Here is an 11536-nt window from a genome sequence, read left to right as displayed (position 1 = left end):
AATGAGTTTATTTCTACTCTAATTAAATATTAATATGCATCTTCCCATTGGGTGACCTCATGGGTCATGGCCAATACAAAACTTGGACAGGAAATCCTTTGGCCTTGGTGTTTCTGTTTCATGGAAGAACCTCATAATGTGTGTCTTCTGCTTCCATATCTCAATGGTTTCCTGGAGCTCCATCTTCCTCTTAATGACCCCACAGACCACCCTGGGGTCTGTGGCATGGGCATTCTTCATGAACATCTCGGACTTTATCCCGTCCCTGCTTTACGGTGGTATCCAGCTGGAATGAGTGCACGGTGTTCAGCACCTCCCAATACCGAGCTCGGTCGAGCTCGTGCACCCTCCACTTGGCCTCCTTCAGGTTGTGACAGAAAATGGCCTTTACTGAGGTACCGGCGGCAGCAGCCCAGAGAAGGCCACTAGCTGCCATCTTTTCCAAGTTGGTGGCTATTCTTGGTTGTCAATTTGACTATATTTGCAATCAACTAAAACCCAAATGGCAGGGCACTTAATTAAATCATTTGAAGTGGGAAGACCCACTTTTAATCTCTATCTTTTTGGTGGGAAGACACATTTTTTAATGCAGGTCTTTGAGGTGGGGAGATTGATCTTTAATCTGGGCCACACCTTCTGCTGGCAGCCTACACAAAGGACACGAAAGAAAAAAGCTTGCTCTCTCTTTGCCTTCTTGTTCTTGTTCTTGCTAGAAAGTTCATTCCTTCACTGGCATTAGAGCTTACTTCTTCTGGATTCTGACATATACTGAAGACCAGCTGAGATATCCAGCCTCATGGACTGAACAACCACTGGATTTTTAGACCACCTGTTATTAGATGACAGCCATTGTTGGACTAGCTGGACTGCAGCTCATAAGCCATTCTAATAAATCCCATATATATATGTGTATATATATATACATACATATATATACATATATATTCATTATATAAGTTCTATTCCTCAAGAAAACCCTGATTAATAGTTTTCAACCTTGATTATAAAGAGAATTACTTGGAGAGTTTTCAATATCACTGAAGCTTGGTTTTTATGCCCTAGAGATTCTGGTCTAATAGACTTGGAGCATAACATTGCTCAACTGTAGTTTCTATACTTAAAGCTATAGCAAGAAGGTTGCTGCAGGTTTGAGTCTAGTCTGGCCTACACTGTGATTTCCAGGAGAGCCTGGGATATAAAGTAAGATCTTATTTCTAAACAAAACCGGCGAGCCGGGCGTGGTGGCGCACGCCTTTAATCCCAGCACTCGGGAGGCAGAGGCAGGCGGATCACTGTGAGTTCGAGGCCAGCCTGGCCTACAAAGCGAGTCCAGGACAGCCAAGGCTACACAGAGAAACCCTGTCTTGAAAAACAAAAAAACAAACAAACAAAACCGGCATAAACGTAAACATTTTTTACATTTATTTTGTGTGCATTTGTATGTGTGTATACTCACACATACTGTGTCACCATGCATATGTGGATGTGAAATTGGTTCTCTCTTTTCATCAGGTAGATTCCTAGAACTGAATTCAGGTTTTACTCAGGTTGACAGTCTTAGTGGCAAGTACTTGGCCCTCTATGCCTTTACCCTCATTATTAAATATTTTTCCCAAGAATCCTCATTATGTTTGCTTTGTGAGAAAATCAATATTATTGTATGTGTTCCCAAAAGCTCTCTCTATAAAAACTTTCAATAGGCCCCAAAGTAATAATTTTAAACACTTAGCCTACTGAAGTGTTAGGAGAGGCTATGTAAAATGACTCACTAACCATGAGTACAGTAAATGTAAGGAAGCCAATGGTTCTTCTGCCAAAGCCCATTCTTGCTATAAACAATTTTTCCCCATTGGGTAAGTAAATAAGCAAGCATGGAATAAACATAGCATCAAGGAAGAGTAAACCTTTATTCCTGCAAAATAATTTGAATACATTTACTATCATTCAACCATAGGAACGTGAAGGAAAGAAAACCTATCATTGCTCCACACACTTTGAGACTGAGTCATTTGAAATTCCCATCATGGCGACTCATGTAGGTGACTCACGAAAAGCAGAGATTCTAAATCAGTAGACCTGTCAATTTGAATTTTATCCAACTTCCCAGAGGTTCAGCAACAGTGTTGCAAACAATTATGAAAATATAGTAAATAGGGAGAGCCATCAGGTGAAACTGCACCAATAACAATACTCCTGAATATAATATATCAATCTTTTAAAAAAGCATTGATTTATTATGTATAGTGTTCTGCCTGCATATGCCTGCACACCAGAAGAGGGCATCAGATGGTACAACCACCATGTGGTTTCTGGGAATTGAACTCAGGACCTTTGGAAGAGCAGTCAGTGCTCTTAACCTGAGCCATGTTGCCAGCCCCCAATATATGAATCATGTTAAAATGATAGAAGTTGTCAAAAGAACTCAGGATCCAAATTGAAGAGACTTCTGCGTGGTGGGTGCACACCATTAATCCACGGCAGAGGCACGCAGATCTCTGTGAGTTTGAGGCCAAGACAGCCAAGGCTAACACAGAGAAACACTGTCTCAAAAAAAAAAGTTCAAAGTTATCCTCAACTACATAGTCTATTTGCAGCTAGCCTGGACTATATGAGACCCTGTCACACACACACACAAAATCAAGCCAACCAAAACCTCACTTGTCTGTATTGGAGGGTACTAGATATTTTAAAGTTAGGAATTAGAAAAAGAATCAAGGGTTGTTGTTGTTTTTGGGTTTTGGGTTTTTTTGTTTTGTTTTGTTGTTGCTGTTGTTGTTTATGGTTTTTCAACACAGGCTTTCTCTGTGTAGCCTTGTCTGTCCTGGACTCACTTTGTAGACCAGACTGGCCTGGAACTCACAGAGATCTGCCTGCTGGGATTAAAGACATGCGCCGCCACCACCACCTGGCTGGATCAAGTATTATCTTTTCTGGTACAAACTTCTCCTACCTAAACTGTCTGCCAGAGTCATAATATAAGGAGGAAGAGTGTCTCATCTTAAAGTGACTACTGAAAGCCTTTGACCCAAAATTTACCCTGCCTACAGGACATACAGGGATAAAGATGGAGCAGAGATTGAGGGAATGGCCAACCAATAGCTGGCCTGCCTTGGAGAGAGCCAACCCCTGACACTATTAATGATACATTGCTTATGCTTGCAGATAGGAACCTAGCATAGCTGTTCTCTGAGAGTCCTCACCCAGAAGGATCAAACAGATGCTGAGACTCACAGCCAAACATTAGGTAGCGCTCAGAGAGTCCTGAGGAAGAGTCAGGAGGAGAATAGAAGGTCCCAGAGGGTACCAGAACTCCTCAAGAAGACCAACAGTCAACTAACCTAGGCCCATAAGGCCTCACAGAGACTGAACCACCAGCCAAAGATCATACATGAGCTGGACTTAGGTCCTCTACACATATGTAACCGATGTTCAGCTTGGTCTTCATGAGGGTCCCTTAGCAAGTAGAGCAGGGTTATCTCTGACATGGACTCTGATGCCTGCTTTGGATCACTTTCCCCTAACTGGGCTGACTTGTCAGGCCTCAGTGGAAGAAGATGCTTTTAGTGCTGATGTGACTTGATGTGTGGGGTTGGGGGAAGAGGATGGGAGAGGGACTGGGTGGAGAGGAGGGAGGGGGCTGCAAATGGGATGTAAAATGAATAAATACATTTAAGTTTTTAAAATAACTACTAAAGAAGGCAGTGAATTTGCTCTGCCTGTTCCCCCGATCTGCTTCCTCATCGCTAATGAATGATTGAATCTAGACATTGAGCAGTAACCATGGATAACATGACAGACTCCAACTGCTCTGTGTTTCTGAACCATCTATAAAATAGTCTTCCAAGGAAATAGAACCCCACTTTGACCACTCCTCTTGATCTCAGAGCACTTTACAGGAAACACAGAGGCAATAAACAAGTACGTTAGCACTACAGGAATGCAATCAGCAAAGTCCAGGCTGTAAAAATGTCCAAAGAATAAGCTTTGCTTCTTTAGCTAAACAATTGTAAGAAATCCATTGCTTACATAAAGTCCATAAGATACCAGTCAATTTAGAGTACAGTCTTTGTACTTCAAATTCAAACACTAAAGGAGAGCTGGCATGGTGGCACTTGCACTTGGGAAGGCAGAGACAGGCAGATCTCTGTGACTTCAAGGCCAACCTGGTCTACAAAGTGAGTCCAGGAGTCCAGGACAGCCAAGGCTTCACAGAGAAAACCTGACTAAGAAAACACAAACCACTAAAATATGATATCATGGGAGGCAGAGGCAGGAGGATCTCTGTGAGTTCTAGGTCAGCCTTGTCTACAGAAATAGTTCCAGTACAGCCAGAGCTGTTACACAGAGAAACCTTGTCTTGAAAAACAAATATATACCAAGTAGGCTTCATTCCAGGCATGCAGGGATGGTTTAATATACGGAAATCCATCAATGTAATCCACCATATAAACAAACTGAAAATAAAAAACCACATGATCATCTCCTTGGATGCAGAGAAAGCATTTGATAAAATTCAACACCCGTTCATGTTTAAAGTTTTAGAGAGATCGGGGATACAAGGCACTTTCCTCAACATAATAAAGGCTATATACAGCAAGCCAATAGCCAAAATCAAAGTAAATGGTGAGATACTCAAGGAAATTCCTCTAAAATCGGGAACAAGGCAAGGCTGCCCACTCTCTCCATATCTCTTCAATATAGTACTCGAAGTTCTAGCCAGAGCAATAAGACAACAAAAGGAGATCAAGAGTATCCAAATGGGAAAGGAGGAAGTCAAATTATCCCTCTTTGCAGATGATATGATAGTGTACATAAGTGACCCTCAAAACTCCACCAGAGAACTCCTAAAGCTGATAAACACCTTCAGCAAATTGGCTGGATGCAAAATTAACTCAAAAAAGTCTGTAGCCTTCCTATATACAAATGACAAGCTTGCAGAGGAAGAAATTAGGAAAACCACACCCTTCACATTAGCCACAAGCAATATAAAATATCTAGGAGTTACCCTAACTAAGCAAGTGAAGGACTTGTATGAAAAAAATTTCAAAACTCTGAAGAAAGAGATTGAAGATGACCTGAGAAGATGGCATGATCTTCCTTGCTCATGGATCGGGAGAATTAACATAGTAAAAATGGCCATCCTACCAAAAGCAATCTACAGATTCAATGCAATCCCTATCAAAATAACTACACAATTTTTTAAAGACATTGAAAGTTCAATTCTGAACTTCATATGGAAAAACAAAAAACCCAGAATAGCTAAAACAATCTTGTACAATAAAAGGTGCTCCGGAAGAATCTCCATACCTGATCTCAAACTGTACTATAAAGCAATAGTAATTAAAACAGCATGGTACTGGCACAGCAACAGGCTGGTTGATCAGTGGAATTGAATCGAAGACCCAGATATGAATCCACACACATATGGTCACTTGATTTTTGACAAAGAAGCCAAATCCATTCAATGGAAAAAGGATAGCATCTTCAACAAATGGTGCTGGTCTAACTGGAGGTCTATGTGTAAAAAAATGAAACCGGACCCATATTTGTCACCTTGCACAAAACTCAAATCCAAGTGGATTAAAGACCTCAACATAAAACCAGAGACACTAAGCCACTTAGAAGAAAAAGTGGGAAAGAGCCTGGAACATATTGGCACAGGAGACAACTTCCTGAACAGAACACCAACGGCCCAGGCCTTAATGTCAACCATTAATAAATGGGACCTCATGAGGCTGAGAAGCTTCTGTAAGGCAGGAGACACTGTCAAGAGAACAAAGCGACAGCCTACAGACTGGGAAAAAATCTTCACCAACCCTACATCTGACAAAGGTCTAATATCCAAAATATATAAAGAACTCAAGAAATTAAACAACACCAAACTGAATAACCCAATTGAGAAATGGGGCTTGGAACTAAACAGAGAATTCTCAACAGAGGAGTATCAAATGGCTGAGAAACACTTAAAGAAATGCTCAACCTCCTTAGTCATCAGGGAAATGCAAATCAAAACAACTCTGAGATTCCATCTTACACCCATCAGAATGGCTATGATCAAAAATTCAAGCGACACCACATGCTGGCGAGGATGTGGGGAGAGAGGAACACTCCTTCATTGCTGGTGGGAATGCAAACTAGTACAGCCACTTTGGAAATCTATCTGGTGTTATCTCAGAAAAATGGGAATAGGGCTTCCTCAAGACCCAGCTATTCCACTCCTTGGAATATACCCAGAAGATGCTCCAGCACACAACAAGAACATTTGCTCAACCATGTTCATAGCAGCCTTATTCATAATAGCCAGAACATGGAAACAGCCTAAGTGTCCCTCAGTAGAAGAGTGGATAAAGAAACTGTGGTACATATACACTATGGAATACTACTCAGCTATTAAAAACAAGGAATTCCCAAAATTTGTGGATAAATGGATTGAGCTAGAAATGATCATAATGAGTGAGTTAACCCAGAAGCAGAAAGAATCAAATGGTATATACTCACTTATATCTGCATACTAGCCCAAGGGGCATGTCCCACAAAAGCCTTCACTTACCAGGAAACTGGGACAGAGGGGAAGGCATCCTATTGGGACTCTAAATGAGAGACGCATGGGAGAACAGCAAAATAAAAGGATCCAGAGGGTCCTAGAAATCTACAAGTAGAACAATATGATAGGCAGATTTGGGCCCAGGGGTCCCGCTCAAACTAAGGCACCAGCCAAGGACAATACAGGAGGTAAACTTTAAACCCCTTCCCAGATCTAGCCAATGGTCAGAATATTCTCCACAGTTGAGTGGAGAGTGTGATACGACTTTCTCACGTACTCTGGTGCCTCACATTTGACCATGTCCCCTGGAGGGGGAGACCTGGTGGCACGCAGAGGAAGGACAGCAAGTAGCCAAGAAGAGACTTGATACCCTATGAGAATATATAGGGGGACGTAATCCCCCTCAGGAACAGTCATAGGGGAGGGGAATAATGGGAAAATGGTGGGGGGGAGGAATGGGAGGATACAAGGGATGGGATAAACATTGCGGTGTAACAAGAATAAATTAATAAAAAAAAATAAATTAAAAAAAAGATGTATATGTAAATCTCATCATTAGATAAACCTCAGTTGTATAGGCTATGAAGAAATAAATTGTATGGAACAACAACAACAACAAAAAAGAAAAACAAATATATATATATAATATCATTTATGTGACAACTAGAAATTGGAATAATTTCTGGATGGTATGAAGACTTTTAAAGTTTTTTATTAGGTGTTGTTTTTATTCTATTTGTGTTTCCAAAACTTTTAGAAATATGTACTGAAGTGTTTGCCTCTGTATAATGTGTGGATGTGAAAAGTGGATTAAACACTACTAGATCAGTGGTTTTCAGTTGGATGAAGTTTTCCCCCTGGAAAAGTTTAGTGATGTCTAGACACCTTTCTGTCAACTTGGAGGATAGTGCTACTGGTATCTAGTGAATGACAATATGGATGTTACTGAGCATATGGAGAGGTCCTTGTCTACTGTGCCGTTAAGCCCTTGGATCACATAGAGGTCTAGCTTATATGAATACTGATCTTGGGCTCTTCCTGGCTGGGAGCCTGGGAGCAGGATGAGGAGTTGCCTTCAGGCTATCTCCCGCTGAGCTCCTTATCTCTCTTTAAACCATCTGCTGTCCCAAGGTGATTTCAAATCACGTCCTCCTTTCTTTTGGGTACTGGGCTTTTTGTTTTGTCTCAGTATAGAGCTACAAAAAACAAATCACATAGTTTCAATCTTAACTGGGTCAAGTCATCTGGCCCATTTTGTTTCGGCATTATCTTTTCTCCGGTGGGAGACAAGGATTATGGAAAGTCAATGATCCCAGCCGTGGTTTCTTTTGCTGGCTATGTAAGTAATAAGTCCTCTGAATGTAAAAGTGACTCCTTGTACTCTTACCCGGTCAAATCAGCCAGACCTTGGCCTAGCTTTTGGGGTGTGCCTGTATATGACAATTAGCCCACCCTCCATGTTGATAATGGACATGTTGGGAATCCCCTGACCAAGCGGGATGGGCTATGTGTTAATCATCTTGAACAAGGTGGGGGGTACATGCACACACTATAAATGGGAATACACAGCCTTATCTAAATCTATTTAAGTTTGAACCTTTTCCTGAACAAAAACATATTTAAACCAATAAGTTGTTGGGCAGGAGAAATGGCTAAGCAGTTATAAGCACTACCTGCTTTTTCAGAGGTCCCTGATTTGGTTCCCAGCACCCACATGGCAGTGTTCAAGTGCTTGTAACACTAGTTTCAGTTCCAGGAGATCTAATGCCCTCTTCTGCCCTCTGCAGGCACCAGGCCGTGGCGTGTATACATATGTGTAGTCACTCACACATACACATACAATAAAAATAAATCTCACAGGAGTCCCTTTGCTTTATTAAGTATGGAGCACTCAAAATGCATGTGTCCAGGCAATATGTATACACACAAAAAGGCTGCTGCCAGGCTCTACTACTAAGTTCCAAAATTCCTGTTCTTGAGCACATCTCTTAACCTCTGTAAGCTTCAATTTCCTCAAAATCAAATGAAGTCAACAATGCCTTGTGGGGGCGGGCTGTTGCTTGCAGTGATTAGTAATCGGCTGAGGGTGTAGTAGAGTGCCTTAAATGAATCCCCTACTACATTTTCTGTTCTTTTTGTCTGATGTTTCCCAGTACAGACACGCAAAGAGCCATTCTTTTGTTGTCTGGACCCAGTCTCTTTCTTTTCAAATAATTCCATGGAAAGTATAGATGACCCTGGGATGAAATGGTTTGTTTTGAGCCTCCAGAACAGCAAACCCTAGAAGGCCCCAGGGAATGGAGAGTGAGAAGGAAGGTACTAATTATTTCAGTAGGTGACAGGTCAATGATTTTGCCCTAGATGGGACATTTAACAATTTCAGGAGACAGTTGTGATTGACACAACTTGGTGGAGAGGCTTACTACTGGCATTCCATGCTTAGAAACCTGGTCTCCTTTTAAGCATCCTACCATGTAGAAGTCAATCCTTGCAATGCAGAATTATCTAGTCTCATGTATCAGTAGCAGTAACGGTGAGAAACTCGGGCTTAAAGTAATGAACCGTCTTTGATGAAGCTTTTCCTTAGTAATTAACTTTGCCTTTCTTTGTTCCTCTTAACCAATACGAGCAGGTTATTAGAGTCATGCTCAGGAGAAATCTTTCAAAAATGTAATTACCTTAGCTTGGTGGCCTTAAATTGTTATTCAATTTCTTTATGAGAAAAAAAATCTGAGTAGTGTTCTGATTTTATTGCCTTTCAGTTTCTTTCTTTCTTTCTTTCTTCCCCAAGACAGGGTCTCTCTGTGTAGCCTTGGCTGTCCTGGACTCACTTTGTAGACCAGGCTGCCCTCGAACTCACAGAGATCTGCCTGCCTCCACCTGGGATTACAGACATGTGCCACCACATCCGGCTTTCAGTTGCCATCTTTGACAAAGGTATAGCAGCTGCAACACACACACACACACACACACACACACACACACACAAATAAATTAAGGACTAAGTGCTGCTTTCTGAATAAAACATCTTGAAGTTCTTTATTCCTTGTTATCTCACTAGTCTCCCTTCCCAAATGCCCAGTAGTTAGTTCTTTCTCATAGGCAGGAAACCCTTATCCTGTCACAAAGACAGGACAGCCAAGGCTACCCAGAGAAACCCTGTCTCCAAAAACAAAAAACAAGAAAACAAACAACCAAACAAAAAATACTAGTATAAAAGAAAGAAGCAGAGCTGGGCTTTGTGGCATACGCCTTTAATCCCAGCACTCAGGAGACAGATGGGTTGCTGTGAGTTCAAGGCCAGCCTGGTCTACAAATTGAGCCCAGGGCAGCCAGGGCTACACAGAGAAACCCTGTCTCAAACAAAAACAAAAGAAAGGAAGGAAGGAAGAAGCAAACATGATGCAGTCTTCCATTTGATTCATATATTCTGTTTGGAAAATCAGAGTCCACCAGAGCATGTGGGATTTTTTGAATTTTTGAAACAGGGTTTCTCTGTGTAACAGCTCTGTCTGTCCTGGAACTCACTCTGTAGTCCAAGATGGCCTCGAACTCACGGAGATTTGCCTGCCTCTGCCTCCCAAGTCCCAAGACACATGCCACCACTGCCCAGCGCAAGTGGGATCTTGAAAGACTTGTTCCTCAATTAACAGGTAGCCATGTAACCCCTGTGTTGTAGAAGCTGTATGCTGGAGCCCTTCCAGGGTTTCCTTAGTTGTAAAGGGAAAATTAGGGATTTTGGAAGCCGTTCTTGAACTGGTCAAAATGTCAGGGCGAAAGTATTCTTTGCTACCAATATACTGTATGTTCCAAATGAAGAGAGCACAATCAGCAGTGTGAAATGATTTACATAGAATTTAGAAACAGCAAAAGGGTTACTAGAAATAAGTAGGCTAACCACATTATTCTCTACAAGGGCACCTTAGGGGATCCCTATTTTAATGAATAAATAAAAATGATGTGTAATTATCATATCAATTGCTTGCAACTAAGAGAGTGCTTCTGGAGTTATTTGATAGTGCTTAAAAATCTTTGGTCTCTGAAGTGCATTTAACAATCTCCTTGACTCTTATCTATATTATTAATTTGCAGATCAAAGTTAACTAGGCACTATGCAAATGAGCAGACTTCAAATGAATGAGATTTTAATGTAAATTTTAAAATCCATATTACTTGTAACAGAACTGCAACATATTTTCAGAACTTGGGGCAACATATCTAAAAGAAGACTAAGGTTTAAAGCCTTTAATAGAACTTTCTATGATTATGGAATATTCTATAATTGCATTGTTCAAATAAAGGTAGTCTCACGAGCTATATGTAGTAGTTACTGAGCACGTGAGAAGTGGCTAGTGCAGCTGAGGAATTGAATTGTAATTTATATTTAATTAAATTAAATGTAAATAGTGAGAGCTGGAGAGATGGCTTAGGGGTTAAGAGCCAACATGTATTGCTCTTGCAGAAGGCCTTGGTTTAGTTCCCAGCACCTATATGGTGGCTCACAACCATCTATAGCTCCAATTCCAGCTGAGTTGATGCCTCTTCTGACCTCTGTGGGCTCCTGCACTCATATGCTACACATACATACATCAAATACATACACATACACATAAAATTAAAATAAATACATTTAAATAGTTATGTATAACTAGTAGCTGGCTGCCTTGTTTATTCATTCACTTGTTTATTTATTCACCTTACATCCTGATTGTAGTCCCCTCTCTTATCTCCTCCTAGTCCCACCCTCCCTCCTTCAATCTCCTTCCCCCCTCCCATCAGAAATGGGGGACTCTCCTCCCCTATGATCTGACCCCAGCCTATAAAGTCTCATCTGGACTGCCTGCATCCTCTTCCTCTTCCTTTGTAGCCTGGCAAGGCTGCCCTGCCAGGGAGAAGTGATCAATGAATGGACAATAGAGTCCATGTCAGAGGTATCCCCTACTCCCCATATTATGGGACCCACAAGGAGACTGTGCTACCTATCAACTACAT

General features: G+C 41.3%; 1 pseudogene; it reads right to left on the bottom strand.

Annotated features, from left to right (window-relative positions):
• Positions 1-436, bottom strand: LOC127185812 (NADH dehydrogenase [ubiquinone] 1 alpha subcomplex subunit 6-like; annotated as a pseudogene).
• Positions 437-11536: the final 11100 nt, after the last annotated feature.

This window comes from Acomys russatus, chromosome X (genome assembly GCF_903995435.1).
Source record: "Acomys russatus chromosome X, mAcoRus1.1, whole genome shotgun sequence".
In the NCBI taxonomy this organism is placed as follows: domain Eukaryota; kingdom Metazoa; phylum Chordata; class Mammalia; order Rodentia; family Muridae; genus Acomys; species Acomys russatus.
The sequence above is the reverse complement of the archived record's forward strand: the minus strand, read 5'-3'. Positions and strand labels throughout refer to the sequence as shown.